The following is a 16,056-nucleotide window of genomic DNA, read 5'->3' as shown; positions in this document are numbered from 1 at the left end:
TGGCCTTCAGTTGTTGCAAGTAGCAGTTACAATGGTGTAGCAGCAGTTGAGGTAAAACAGCAGCAGTCCATTGGAGCTTATACGACTGAGATAATTCTCAGTATGTTGTGACTAATGGCTATAGCAATATATAGCAGTACCAAGAGTGACAGAGAGTGAAAAGAGAGACGAGATGAGGGAATAGCAAAAAAGAGAAGAGGGAACCAAGAGAGAAAGAGATCGAGAAAAGGGGGGGGGAATAGTTAGAGGCGAGAGAGAGGGGAGATGTGAGAGAGGGGCAACATCTTTGCTTTTTTTTTTCTTTCAAAATTCATTGACCTCCATTGTGGCCAATGGCCTTACATAAGTAGTGAACTAGTTACTAAAAAATAAAAAGGAAAGTAAATCCTAAGGAATAATCTCAAAATAAAGATGTTTCTAAAAAAAAAAAAAAATAAGAAATAAAGTAGTTTTCTACGTAATTCAAAGTCTAACTAAATTAGATATTAGGAAATAAAAATTAATATGTTTATACATCAACAGTGGGGTCCACAAGACCTGGACAAAAATTTGGAAAGAGAGAGGGACTCGATCCAGCGTTGGAAAGGCTGGATTAAGCCTCCCTTTCTTCCGCCTTTTTCTTCTTCTTCCATCTTCTAATCCTACAACCACAAAGAAGGTTTGGTCTTCTTCTTCCCTTGGTTGTACACCTTGATGTCCCCATCACTATTACAGTAAGGACTTCTTATTTACTGTGTTGTATAAAAAAAAAATTCAGTTTTGAAATTAATTTTACCTCTAATTATCCATCTTCTATTGTATGGTGCTAGTCATTTAAAGTCCCATTGAATCAGATTACAAAAAACGGGGTGGGAGAGGGAACTATGGCTTTTGCAAAATGATGATTTAATACTATGGCTTTTGATTTGTACCAGTTGCATGTGAAAACTATGCCTAGGAGTTGGATTGGAAGTTCAAAGGATCCATTTTTCAAGACCACACCACAATACAGGCGAGAGGTCAACAAATTCATTGACTATGCATTTTCTAGTACTACAGTCAAAGGGGATCGGATCCTATGCCCATGTGTAAGATGTGTAAATCAACGTTGGATGACTAAAGATTCAGTATTAGAACATTTGATATGTGATGCATTTCAATGGAAAATCTATGAGCATGATGCAAAGATGGCTGAAATGCAGTCCCATATGGAGGCATTTACGAATTTCATGAGAATAACACAATCTTCAAAATGATAGTTATATTGTTAACAAATGAATTATTGGTTTACTCATCGTTCTCTTTGGATATGTTTAATATTATTGATAATATTTCAAAAATATATATTAAAGATCCAATGATGTATTAATAAATAAAAACAAGACGGATGGATAGACGTCTGGGCCTTGGTTATATACAGAGACTAAGAATCACTATTGATGCTTTTCTTTTAAAATTAATCAATTAATAAGGCAATTGTGCTACTCATATTTGTTTATTTTTAGTACACATGAAGTAAGAAGTTAAGAGGATTTTTACTATTGTTCCCATTTATTTTTGTCAGGTGCAATGAAGTTCAGTAGAAGTTTCAAAGTTCCAGCTGATAGAGGTAGAATTGCAAAAGATGACATTGGAATAACTTGTCACAGATTATGTTTCTTTGGAAATGTGGACAACAAAAACAATGGAGTTTTTCCTTCTTTTTTTTTTTTTGGTGTGTATTGGTGAATCGAAGTGGTGAACAAATGAATGAAGTATTATGTATTGACCTATTAAAAATTTGATGAAAGACGATGAATTTTTTGAATACTGTAATACACTTTTTAAATTTAAATGAAAGTACGAAATTCTAGATGGATGTGTTGAAATGAGCAGTATATGAATGTAATTACAGGTAAAAAAATAATGACATTTAAAACAATTTCCGTTAAATAAAAAATGAGGTTTTGGCGACGGTAGTTAGGAAATCTGTCGCCTAAGATACTATTACTAACGGCAAAAAAATATACTGTTGCCTTATATAAATGAATTAACAACGGATAAAAAACTGCCGCCTAAGATAAATTAATAACAACGGGATAATTAAATGTTCTCCTAATTATGTTTATTAGCAATGGAATTTATATTGTCGCCTTATATAAATGCATTAACGACAAATATTTTACAACCGTTGCGTAATATATATTGCTCGACAGAAGTAATTTTTTCATCACTAACATGCGTGATGGATGTTTTAGCTACAGAATGATGACGGATATATGTTCCGTCGGTGATAATATGGGCGACAGAAATGTGGGTTTTGGGGACAGTTTATTTTTGTCGCCAAAAATGCAATTTGTTATAGTGATCATTTGTTTTGATCAATTTTTGAATGGACTAAGTAATCAGTGAGAATACAAATATTTTTCAAGATAAAATAGTTGGATTGCTATCAATTAGTAATTCAGAATTACGGAAAAGTGGACCTAAGTTTGTATTGTTATTACTTGTCAATCTAAGTGATATATGATTATTTGGAAATTTGACAAGTGTGACAGGTAATCCATAGCATTCAAGATTTTGCACCTAAGTGATAATAATATATTTTGAAATAGTTCCAAAGAGTAATTTATCTTGAATTTCACTATAATAGTAGAATGTTTAGCAATAAGCCAAGTTGTTTGGTTGATAAAAGTTCTTGACTGAACAAGAGACTATTTATAAACTTGGAAAACTATTTATTGTCCAGATATGTGATAATGAGAATGTTTTACACTTGAATAAGGAACTCAAGTTGCATTATATAGAAAATTATTCCAGGAAGATGATAAGATTAGCTCAAAGAAATAATTTTTCTAAATCTCTTTACTAAGAGATTGATGTAGGACGTGTATATGTTGAGAACATGTAAGACAACTTGATGACTTTAATATACAAGTGGAAGTTTATTGAAAATTTTTCATCATTCAATCCATATTTATATGAAAATTATATAAATTAATTTGCATGATTTAATAACGAGCATTGGTAAATCCTTAGGTTTTAATCTAAAACTGTTCACGACTAGGGACGAGACTGGACATCCTATGTAAATGGTCGTCGTATTATGTATAGCTAGTAATGAAAATTTCAGGGCACAAGTGCGAGTGTACATATAGTGTGTGCGTTGAACCAAATCATATGAGAAAATTTCAAGTGTGTGTTACTGTCTATTGATTTGAAACGAGATTCTCGTGAGTAGTATACGGTCGGTCCTTTGACCTGAGGGGTTCTTATCGATGCGATCACACATTGTGAATTTGGGTGCACCAATGGTTGATATCCCTCTGATTATATATCGGTGTACTAGATTCGTATTGTTTGGTCGTATTCGAAAAAAATTCCTAACAAGAAATCCACTACCTTTATTGGAAGAATATCAAGGAGAGAGAATGATTATACTTGATTGGACATAATTCAGGTACCGGCGGTATTTTTGTAAATTGTTTACAAAGTTTTTAAAATTAATATTATTTATTAATATTTGTTTTCGTAAATTATTTTGAAAAATGTTTTCTTTGGTCCAATCAGAATTACAGAATCTCTGAAAATTGTCTATAGATTGGGGATATGACAATATACATATGCCCTATAGTTTATAATGTGATACTGTATTGACTGATGCGTAATAATCTACTTAAATTAAATATTGATTGTTACATCTACTTGGCTTCATATGTGTTGGTTAATCATATATTATGAATGCAGTATAATTAAGATGCATAGCATGCTAGGTGAAATCCCAATGGGATCCTACCCCTTTCCTATTAGTTCAACCCATATGTACAACATTTTAATGGTCATGAATTCTTTTTGTGATCTAAGATTTTAGATCCTCATAAGAGATGAGATTTCATATTAGGATGGATGAGATTGTTAAGAAAAAAGAATTTTATAATATTTATTTTTCTATTGTTAGGAAAGGAATTTTATATTGTTTATTTTCCTAATAAATTTGATATTATCTATTATGATAAGATTGGTTTTGGTGTTGGCTTTGAATAGGAAACGCATTACTTAGTTGGATGTTTCTAAAATACTAAATAATATGAGATTCTGATTGGCCAAGAATACATGAGATTGGCTGACCAAAACAACGTGAAAAAAACAAAAGAATAGCTCTCACAGTTCTCACCCTCCTTTAGAATCATCTCTCACATCTCCCGCTCTCTCTTTTCCTCTTTGAGTGATCGAGTATGATGATCAGGGTTTTCATAAAACCCTGACTATTGTGGAGGAGCTTGGATCCAAGGGAACGCAAAGTTGTACGTGTGAGAATGACTCACTGTGAAAGGGCTAAGATCGCGTGGAGGCTCTGCACTTGTGGAGTTTCAGGTAACGATTGAAACCCTCAAATTAATTATTTTTTAAATAGCCGACCCTACCGGTAGGACAACCCGAATCGTTTCTGCTGATGCCATCTTTCAAGGACAGCATTACTTACATCTTACACTTTCTTAAGAAATTGGTGTGTGTTGGCTCCACGATTCCTTTGTCAAATGAGCCTTGGATTTTCTATCGTTAATGATTTTCATCTTCTTGAAGTTTTATACATTAGTTCTATTGTTAGGAATGTTGGTGGATAGTATATGATTCTTAGGTGGGATGGTATTGCCCTAGGACTAGGAATGGTGAATTTTCAAGTAGTGTGGTGGTTAAATTAATTGTGAGAGATGAGCCTGAAAATAGATTAAATCAGATGAGCCTTAAATCTTGGAGGGCTATTATAAAAACTTAATATTCACCCATTCTACACTTTTTATTTGTTTGAATCTTTTGCCTCTTGTCGGTCTTTATTGAAATCAAACAAAACTCCCATATTTTTCATTGCTGCAATAACCATGTACTATAGTTGGATTTCTCGCAATAAATGTGTTTTTTTTTTTCTCTAACCCTTGACCAATTGTGTGATCAGTTTTCGAATGTTGTGGTTAGATTGTTAGCTACAGTTCTCCCTTGAATATCTTGACTTGCCAACTGTGGGTATATCCTCTAATTATTATATGTGATGGATGCTACGATACTATTTCCCATTCAGCAAGATTGGCTGCTATTGTGCTTGTTAATTCCAATTTCCACTTTGTTTGTATGAATTATGGATCTCCAAGGAGTTTGATGGAAACAAAAGCTAGTAGTGTCTTGCAAGGGGTACGGATTGCAATGAACCAAAGATACGAAATGGTGGTTCTAGCACGTCAATACTTCCCACAAATGTGGATGTTGATTTTGATACTGCTATCAGATTTCTCCATTGAATTGAATTTTAGTTTAGATAGTGGGAGTCAAACTTAAGACGTCTGAGCTTACGGCTCCTACCAAGTTCGTTGCTCACCAATTACGCTACCTCCTTGGGTTCAGTACTCAGGCATTCAATAAATGGCTAACAAAAACATTTACTTTACCCAAAAAATAAAATAAAAAAGTATAAAATACGCAATGATAAAACAAATGGTTAATCAATAGAGAAGGTTAAAATCATTATTAAGTAATTTAGATTAATCTATGCCAATAGAACTGAATCTACTTGATCCATTCCTTCCATTAAGTCCAGAATGCCAAAAAACCATAAGAACACCTGACCTCTGTACCACACCCTCTATAAGAAAATTGATTTTTGGGATAGATAATCAAACATGTATGATATAAACTTCTTTTTAAAGTGAACCCTTCTTCTCAAGCGAAATTTCCTTCCATAATCATTACCAGATTAACTTTTTTTTCTTTCTTTTTAATTCCTTCTTCAGAGCTTTACTAACCCCTCCTTTTTTTCACCTTTTCTGTATAATACCATAGAACCTTGGGGTTTGTCACTAACAACCCACCTCCCTTCCCACCTTCTTTATAATGAAAAACAGAGAAAAAAATCTCCCCCATGCCACATGGACACCTAATTTTTATCGTATTTGTATCTCCTGACAAACACGAACTCCCTTTTTTATCTCTATACGTGAAACACAATTATAGCATTGTCATGATCCAGACTGCAAACTTAACTGAAGTATGAGATTTCTCCATTTTCTCTTTTCCTTCCATTTCAACTTCACGGAATTGTAAGTTCAATTTGTACTTTGGAAATCTTCTTCCTTTGCTCTTTTTATGAATTGTCTTTCCTCATATATTCATGCACACCCTACAATAATCTGTCGAATATCGCTTTGATATCACTTATTAAGGACAAATGTACAACCACGAGGAAGAAAACAAGCAAACAATCACACACAACGTAAAGAATTTAATATCATTCAACAAGATTGCCTACATCCACTTGAGAGAACTAAAGATTTTCCACTAAACCAGAAAAACTCTCAACACCACTCTTCACCTCACGAAGTTATATCCCTTTTGCTATCTAGGTTTTTCCTAATCCCCCGACTGACTCGTGTAAGAAGAAAACCATTACAATCTTCAACAACAAATCTTTAACAGCTTGTTGTCTTCCCTCTTAGAAGATGGAGACAGTAATGAAGTCGATGGTAGCACTGGAGCAGGAAAGGGTACTAGAAACTCGACCAAAGTGCCAAAATGGTCTTGCTCATATGTTGAACATAGATTACTTGATTTCATATTGCTTAATACCGTTGTTCCATGTATATACTTTACCCATCTAGGTGTTGATCCGGCAAAAACAAATCTCACTTCATAAAATTTGATTGACATAGGGTTGGTCAACTGAAACCCTTGCATCCAACTCTAAAAGATTCATTGCAAATAAATTGGAGGCGTTGTAGCCAATCAAATCCGAAATAGGCATCAATTATATGTAACCAGATAGTGGATGTAAACTGGTGATCAATTCTTAAGGTTTCGGTAGACCAGAGTCGGCCACTTCACATACGGTTCCACCACAACTCTAGGAGGGATATCAAATTCCTTCTAGCTTTTAACCATTTTTTTCTCGAACTTCCTTCTTAAGGTCATTGTAGAAATTGTAATCCAAGTTAAATTTGAGGGGACCTTTCCACATAGTGGATGTTGATTAGTGGCCGAACGAAAGTTTTGTTAGCATTATTTTGTAGAAACGAATCTAAGGATCTTATTCCATCACTTGATATCCCAAGGGCTTCAACAACAAGTCCTAGTCACTATAGGGAACAAAAAATAGTGAAGAATATTTCTAGACTTCCAAGAAAACTAATCTTAATCTGTAGTAATTTTTATACTAGAAGAGGAACTATTGTAGATGCTTCAAGTTAGATGAATCCAGTAAGAAAATCATGACTCTTTCAAGACTTCTCTGCAAAGGAAAAAAAAAAATTATAAATTATAAAGCGATTGTGGATGATTGGAGGATTCTTTAATTATTTAAGCTACCGTTTGATAATGTTTTTGTTGTTTCTATGTCTAAAAAAACAGAAACACAGAAACAGCAAAAACAGCTTTCACATTTCTGGAAACAAAAACAGATTTTTTGGTGTTTAATAAACCTATTTCTCGAAACGTTTTTTACAGACATAATGCCACTAAAAAACCCAATAATATCATTGGATACCCAAAAGGGAGAGAGGGTTCGATTGCCTCTTTTTAGGTTTAAATAGTTGAGAGATTTATTGGGCACAACGCCTTTTTTTCTCTCAAAATCGTTTCTAGAAACGACGAAACAAGTCCGACTTGTTTCGTCAAAGTTATTTCTAGAATTGCAAATAGTCCGACTTGTCCGTCCAATTTCAGTTCTCTTAATGCACAAAAAGTAATTCAGACAAAAATTAGAAAGCACAAAACATAATTTAGACAAAATACCTGAAATCGAGGAAGAAATAAACTCTAATGAGCAAAACAGTCTTCAACATTTTTAAATGAAATCCTCCAAATTACACAAAGTAAACAAAAGATGAACCTCTAAATTCTCCCGAACATGCCAATTCTTAAACAAAACACATTGAACAACAAAGGAGACACCTATAAAATTCTAGCAATCCTCATGAGATCTCCTGATGTAGTCCTTGATACATAAACATCTGAAGCTCTTGACCAACTGTTTGTAATATATCTCCAAGAGTTTAGTCTTATACAAGCTCATGTTGTTAGTTGAATTGTCACTTGCTACCTTAGATGGATGGCCAAGAACTTGACCAACCATAGAGCCATTTAAAACATACATCATCCTGTGGATACTTACAAACAACTAAACAATGATAGATATGCTAAATAATTTCTCAACATTTAATCAAACTATTAATCAAAATTTAGTGACTCAAGTGTCGTTGGAAAACTTTTTCTAAGTACCAATAAATGATATGAAAATCAAGAACCATTTTAGGCAAGAATAGGTTAAAAATCCATTCTAAAGTAGGTCCCATGAAGTCAAAAATAGAATTTACTTTTTTTTTTTGCTTAATATCAATGATAGAAATATATTGGCATAAACAAAATATACACGATTAATGTCTCGGTATTCCTAGACGAAAGAAAGAAAAGTCAAAGATAGATTTAAAGCTCCATTTACAACATAAAATATAATTTAATATAAAATAATAAGAAAATGGGAAATTTCCTTGATCTACTAGAAAAGAAAATTAATTACAAGATAAGTATGATTCAAATTTATTTTACATTGACTAGTTTCAACTTTGAAGATATTTACTCAATCTCCAAAATTATTTATTGCTTATGTGGTTTAAGAAAAAATAAAAATAAACTTCCTAAAATACCCCAACTTCAATTCTTTTATTTTTATTCAATTCATTTTTAATCACATGTGGGACCTACTTCCTCCTCACCTCTCCTCTTCGGCCTCTTCTCCTTCCTCTCCACAAAGGCTGATTGAAAACGTTGATGACGATGAGGATTTCAGAAACTTCAAGTTCGTGTCGCCATCTTCTAATGGATCTCTTTATGTCAATCAGGACAACGGTGTGGAAGACGAATGGGGAGATTTCATTGATAATTTCTCTCAGAAGCAAGATTTTTTTGAAAATCGATCCCTATTTCAGCCATTTAGTGGCTTCACTCAAACTGTAAATCCTACTAATCCACCTCAAGACTTGAAAACTTTTTATCTTTTCGGTGATTTCTCGGATCATTCGATTAAAGCCACCGATTCAAAGCTGGATCATGTGGAATCTGAAAGTAATTCTGTTTCTTCGGTTACTGAGAAACGGTGGGAGAATCCTCAAACTGTAAATAATTTGTTCGTTGCGGTTTCTCCACACTTTGAAAGTAGAAATGGTCTCAAGCTCTCAGGGTCTCCACCTCGATTTTCGCCATTGAAATCCACCAACCCACCATGGGCGGTCACCTGCTCTAAATTCTAAACCCTCTCATTCCTTCTTTTCATTCATTCCTTCACCTGACCACACCATAAAAGCAAGGAAATCCATCTTGATTTTATCCATTATTGAATTGGTTGAATCCATTGACGAATAGTGATCTTCCTGTCTGGGGTTTCACCATCAATTTCTTAGTAATGGAAGAAAACGATTCCCAAATCTGTTCGGTATCATCTGATTGGGGTTATCTGGGTTCAGACTTAACAGGTTTGATCCTCTCTTACCTCCCCATCCAATCCATAGTTGTTAAGTTTGTCTCAAATTCTTGACCCATTTTGAAGATTGACCCGATCCGACATATTTTGATGGCGACCAGAATGGGAATTTTTCTGAGATCTGTGATGGAAGCAAAGGGGTTGGGTCGATAGACCCAAGCCCGGAGCCCATCACTGATCTCATATGGAGGTGCGGGGGTGTAGCCCCCGTGGTATGGTTCGATCGGATTGACCGTGACCCGATGGGTCGACCCACGATTTTGGAGTATATATAATGTACTGTTGCATGTTGAGAAAGTCATTGTATTCTAGGATTTTCACGCAGCTAGGGTTTCAGGGAAACTTTTTTCTCGCTGCTGTTAGGGTGTAATCTCTCTCCTCTGCATAGTGAATCATCTTCTTCGCCCGAGGACGTAGCACACCACCCTAGTGTGTGAACCTCGTTAAATCTCTGTCGTACGGATCTATTGTCTCTTTATTATTCGTGTTTCTTAGTGTTTGATCTAACAAACTGGTATCAGAGCTCTGGGTTACTTCGATCCATGGCTTCAACAAAGTACGATATTGATAGGTTTGACGGCAACATCAATTTTAGTTTATGGCAGGTTCGAATGATGGTTGTTCTCACGCAGCAGGGTTTGAAGAAAACCCTATTTGGGAAGGCGAAGAAACCTGCAATTATGTTCGATGATGATTAGAGCGATTTGGATGATAAAGCCCTTTCAGCTATTCAGTTGTGTCTTTCGAATAATGTTCTACAGGAAGTTCTCTTAGAGAAAACGGCTGCAGAGTTATGGGTGAAGTTAGAGAACCTCTACCTCACCAATAGGTTGAGATTGAAGCAACAACTGTATACCCTTCATATGGGTGAAGGTACTTCTATTAAATCCCATATATCTGAGTTCAATTCTATTGTTACTGATTTGAAAAGGATAGATGTTAAAATAGACGATGAAGATTTGGCCCTATTATTGTTATGTTCTCTGCCTCCATCTTATAAGCATTTTAGGGATACCATGATTTATGATAGAGAGACAATCTCTATTGAGGATGTCAAAACGAATCTGCAAAGCAAGCAGAAGATTGATGATGAGTTGACAACTACCAATAAATTTGATGGTGTTGGTTTGGTAGCTAGAGGGAGAACGAATGAAAGGGGTTCAGATGGTGACAAAAAGAAGGCTAGATCAAAATCTAAGCACAAGAATTTAACCTGCAATTACTATAAGAAAAATGAGCATATTAAATCTGAATGTTATAAGCTTTTAAATAAGCAGAAGGCAAGTGGTGGTGCTCAAAATCAACAGAAAAGAGATGATTCTGCAGAAGCTAGCATTGCTGAAGATGAGAGTGAGTCTGATATTCTTTTGGTGACTGATGATAAAGTTAGATCACAGGGTGAATGGATTCTTGACTCTGGTTGTTCCTACCATATATGTCTCAATCGTGAATGGTTCTCCACATACGAATCAGTTAGAAGTGGAGTTGCGTTGATGGAAAATAATTCTTCTTCAAAGACTATTGGAATGGGAACGATCAATATCAAGATGTATGATGGCATTGTCAGAACCTTGTCCAATGTCAGGCATGTCCCTGATTTGAAGAAGAATCTCATCAGTTTAGGCACTCTTGATTTAAATGGGTGCAAGTATACAGCTGAAGGTGGAGTCATGAAGATCAGCAAAGGTGTTCTCTTATTGATGAAAGGAATCAAGGTTGACAGTTTGTATGTGTTACAGGGTACTACAGTCACTGGATCTGTTGCAGCAGCTTCATCATCTATGTCTGAATCAGATGTCACAAATTTATGGCATATGAGGTTAGGCCATATGAGTGAAAGAGGGATGGCATCATTAAGTAAAAGGGGTTTATTGTGTGGTCAGAGTACAGGAGCAATGGAGTTCTGTGAGCATTGTGTGTTTGGGAAGCAGAAAAGAGTTAGTTTCAGTACTGCTATTCACAGGACCAAGGGAACTTTGGACTACATTCATTCAGACCTATGGGGGCCCTCCAGGGTTGCTTCAAAGGAGGCCGGTACAAGATACTTGCTTACTTTCATTGACGATTTCTCTAGGAAGGTTTGGGTCTATTTCTTGAAGCACAAAAATAAAGTATTTGTCACTTTCAAACAGTGGAAGAATTTGCTTGAGAAGCAGACCGGGAAACAAATTAAAAGGTTGAGAACCGATAATGGCCTAGAGTTTTGTGAATGTGACTTTAATGAGTTCTGCAAAAATGAAGGTATTGCAAGACACCATACAGTTGTTAAAACACCCCAGCAGAATGGAGTGGCGGAGCGTATGAATAGAACCTTGTTAGAAAAGGCAAGGTGTATGTTATCAAATGCAGGATTGGGCAAGGAGTTCTGGGCAGAAGCAGTTAACACAGCAACCTTGTTGGTGAATCGATCTCCTTGCACAGCTATTGAATGTAAGACTCCAGAAGAAGTTTGGTCAGGTAAACCTGCAGACTACTCAAATTTAAAAGTATTTGGATGTCCTGCTTATGCACATGTAAATGAAGGGAAGTTGGAACCTAGGGCTAAGAAATGCATTTTTCTTGGGTATGGATCTGGAGTGAAAGGATACAGGTTGTGGTGTTCTGATCCAAAGTCTCCAAAATTTCTTATTAGCAGAGATGTTACTTTTGATGAATCTGCTATGTTGCATCCTAGGAAAGAAGCTCCTATTCATTGTGATGAAGGTCAAGAAAAATATAGAGAGAAGGTGGAGTTTGAAATTGGTGGTTCATCTTCAAACAAAGTACAATCTACTTTAGTTCAGTTGCCTACTTTTACTGAAAGAGATGATGCTCAAGAGAATCAAGAAGAAGAACGGTATAGCATTGCCAAGGATAGATCAAGGAGGAATATTTGACAACCACAAAAGTATGGGTATGCTGAATTTGTTGATTAGACATTGTCTGTTGTAGATACAATTGAAAATAGTGAGCCTACAATATATTCTGAATTTGTTGCTTCAATTGATTCTACAAAATGGTTGATTGCCATGAATAAGGAGATGGAATCTCTTCATAAAAATCAGACTTGGGAGCTTGTGAAGCCGAGAACAGGAAAGAAAATTGTTGGTTGCAAATGGGTCTTTAAGAAGAAGGAATCTGCCTCAGGTGTTGAAGATGCTAGGTACAAGGCACGTTTAGTTGCAAAGGGCTACAGTCAGGTACAAGGAATTGATTTTAATGATATTTTCTCACCTGTTGTTAAGCATAGTTCTATTCGTATCCTACTTGCTTTAGTTTCTATGCATGATTTGGAGTTGGAGCAACTTGATGTGAAAACAACATTCTTACATGGTGAACTAGAAGAACAGATTTATATGCATCAACCTGAAGGGTTTGTTATTGAAGGTAAGGAGGATCATGTATGTTTGTTGAAGAAGTCCCTATATGGTTTAAAACAGTCTCCTAGACAGTGGTATAAAAGGTTTGATTCAATTATGGCTAGTTTTGGATACTCCAGGTGTCAATATGACTGTTGTGTTTATTTCAGAAAGCTCTCTGATGGGTCATTCATATATTTGTTACTTTATGTTGATGATATGTTGATTGTAGCAAAAGATAGGAATGAGGTCAATAGGTTGAAAGAACAATTAAGTTCTAAATTTGAGACGAAAGATTTGGGGGCAGCAAGGAAGATCCTTGGTATGGAGATCAAGAGGGATAGAAAAGCTGGGAAGCTGTGGCTATCTCAACAAAAGTACACTGAGAAGGTATTGAATCATTTTGGCATGAAAGATGCCAAACCTGTAACTACTCCTCTTGCATCTCATTTTAGACTTTCAACTGCTTTATCACCTAAGACAGATGAAGAGGTGGAGTACATGTCATGTGTTCCATACTCTAGTGCAGTTGGCTCCGTTATGTATGCTATGGTTTACACTCGTCCTGACATTTCACAAGCTGTCAGTGTGGTGAGCAGATATTTGTCATGTCCAGGTAAAACTCATTGGGAAGCAGTGAAGTGGATACTTAGGTACTTGAAAGGGACCTCTGGTATTTGTTTGGAGTTTGGGAGGAATGGTGATTTTTTATCTGGTTATGTTGATTCAGATTATGCAGGTGATCTTGACAAGAGGAGGTCACTCACATGTTATGTATTTACTCTTGGAGGAAGTACGGTTAGTTGGAAAGCTACTTTACAGGCTACAGTTGCATTATCTACTATTGAAGCAGAGTATATGGCAGTGACTGAGGCAATTAAAGAAGCTATTTGGCTTAGAGGTTTGTTGGGAGAACTCAGCATGGATCATGGGGTGACTGTTGTCCATTGTGATAGCCAGAGTGCTATTCACTTGACTAAAGATCCAATGTATCATGAGAGGACAAAGCACATTGATGTTCGGTATCATTTCATAAAAGAGATAATTGCTCAAGGTAATATCCAAGTGTTGAAGATTGGTACTGAAGACAATCCAGCTGATATGTTGACTAAGCCTTTATGTGTTGGTAAGTTCGAGCATTGCTGGAACTTACTTGGTGTTTGTCATGTTTGAGTTCAGCCCTTTGGAGGGCTATTGGAGAAGATGAAGATATTAGCTATTTGTTTATCTGTTGGAGGAGAATTCAAGGCAAGGTGGAGATTTGTTAAGTTTGTCTCGAATTCTTGACCCGTTTTGAAGATTGACCCGATCCGACATATTTTGGTGGCGACCCGAATGGGAATTTTTCTGAGATCTGTGATGGAAGCAGAGGGCTTGGGCCGATAGGCCCAAGCCCGGAGCCCATCACTGATCTCGTATCTCGTATGGGGGTGCGGGGGCGTAGCCCCCGCGGTATGGTTCGACCGGATCGACCGCGACCCGATGGGTCGAACCGCTATTTGGAGTATATATATAATGTACTGTTGCTTGTTGAGAGTCATTGTATTCTAGGGTTTTCACGAAGCTAGGGTTTCAGGGCGAGTTCTTCCTCGCCGCTGCTAGGGTGTAATCCTTCTTCTGCATAGTGAATCATCTTCTTCTTCGCCCGAGGACGTAGCACACCACCCTGGTGTGTGAACCTCGTTAAATCTCTGTGTCGTACGAATCTATTGTCTTTCTTTATTCGTGTTTCTTGGTGTTTGATCTAACAAAGGATTTAGAGTGGCATCAATTTCTCTAACATGTATGTGGCACTGTGAGCATGAAAAATTTGTATATGTTGTCCACTAATTATGGCTGATTTATAATATAATTCAATATCACTTTAACCAACCTGTGGTAAGTCTCCAACTAATTAAGGGTGCTAATTAGTTTGGTTTCGATTTTTTTATTTGGTTTTAATTGGCTCAGGATACAACATATGGTACATTTCAATCTTTTTGCACGAAATTCATTTGATTTGTTGAGTTCGGTTTGATTCAAATTAATGATTTTTAGTCAAACTTAATATCTTTGATTCGATTTGATTCAGATATAAAAGATTGATTGCAGTTTAAGTTCTAAATTGATACCCTTACGCTAAGTATTGGGATTGTGTCCTGCCTCATTGAGTTTTTTTTTTTTTTTTTTTTTTTTTTTAATTGGAACCGGCATATATTCAATAAGCACAAAGAAGATCCAACCCCAATGGGGTGAGGGGAAAAAAATACAAGGAAAAGCCAAAATATATGTAAAGAAGCACAACCCTTATTAAAGAGAAGATATAAGCATCGAACAAAGATCTAGAGATAGATCCCAAGTTGACGCGACAAAATAATTCGTTACGGAGAATATACATGGCCTGATAGATAATTTGAAGCGAACATCAAAAGTGATGCCGTCGAAGATCTAGGCTTGGGTTCTAAAGTTTCATGTCCAAAGCTTGATATTACTCTCTTTACATATATGATCAACCGAAGCACCAAAAGCAAACTTTACAAGGGAGTCAATTCAATGCAACTATTGAAGTGGTCAAGGATTCATTTCCACTCACTATCTAAGGAACCTAATGCTCATAGGATAAGGAAAACACCAATTGCTAATGGGGAGGGGGCACACAAGAAGAGGTGAAGGAGGTTTTCAAGGGCCTTTCCGCAAAGACACCAGGGGGATTGGGATATGTCTTTGGATAAGCAGGCCCATGTGGGTATGTAATCTTTGAACCAAATAATAGGGTGGCAAGGACCTTGAAGGCTTGAGTGCAAATAAGGTTCCAAGCCGACGCAGAAGAGAAGAACCCATTTGAGAATTCCTTCTAAATGACATTGTCACTAGAGCCATGAGGATTCCAGGGGATCCCATGGAGTATATTCTAAGCATCAATAAGACTGTGGAGAGTATTAGGGCTAGGATCCCAATCACCACCATGAAAGATTTGAGAGAATAAGGCAAGCCTGTTGCTTCTAGAGTCATAAGCCATTCTATTATCATAAATTAACATTCCTCATGACTGCCCAATCACATTCAGAAAAATAATTTTTTGTTTTACTATTTACCCTCACTATTTATGGGAGGTCTCACTAATGCCTGGGATCTCATGTGGCAATCTCATTAGATAGAACCCTAAGCGACAATGTGGTTCAAACCCTTCAATTAAAGATCAGATAGAACCGTGATTTGGATATTACACCAATTAACGTTTATTTATTGGGTACATATCAC

At 36.2% G+C, this 16,056-nt stretch overlaps 1 long non-coding RNA gene across 1 annotated transcript; it reads left to right on the top strand.

The window, feature by feature from the left end:
* Nucleotides 1-1,837, top strand: LOC122094315. Its single transcript, XR_006144720.1, has 2 exons — nucleotides 1-1,067; nucleotides 1,544-1,837. It is a non-coding gene; the product is annotated as an uncharacterized LOC122094315 (long non-coding RNA).
* The last annotated feature ends 14,219 nt before the right edge of the window (nucleotides 1,838-16,056 follow it).

Source organism: Macadamia integrifolia, chromosome 11, assembly GCF_013358625.1.
Source record: "Macadamia integrifolia cultivar HAES 741 chromosome 11, SCU_Mint_v3, whole genome shotgun sequence".
Classification (NCBI taxonomy): Eukaryota; Viridiplantae; Streptophyta; class Magnoliopsida; order Proteales; family Proteaceae; genus Macadamia; species Macadamia integrifolia.
This window is presented reverse-complemented; position numbering and strand designations above follow the sequence as displayed.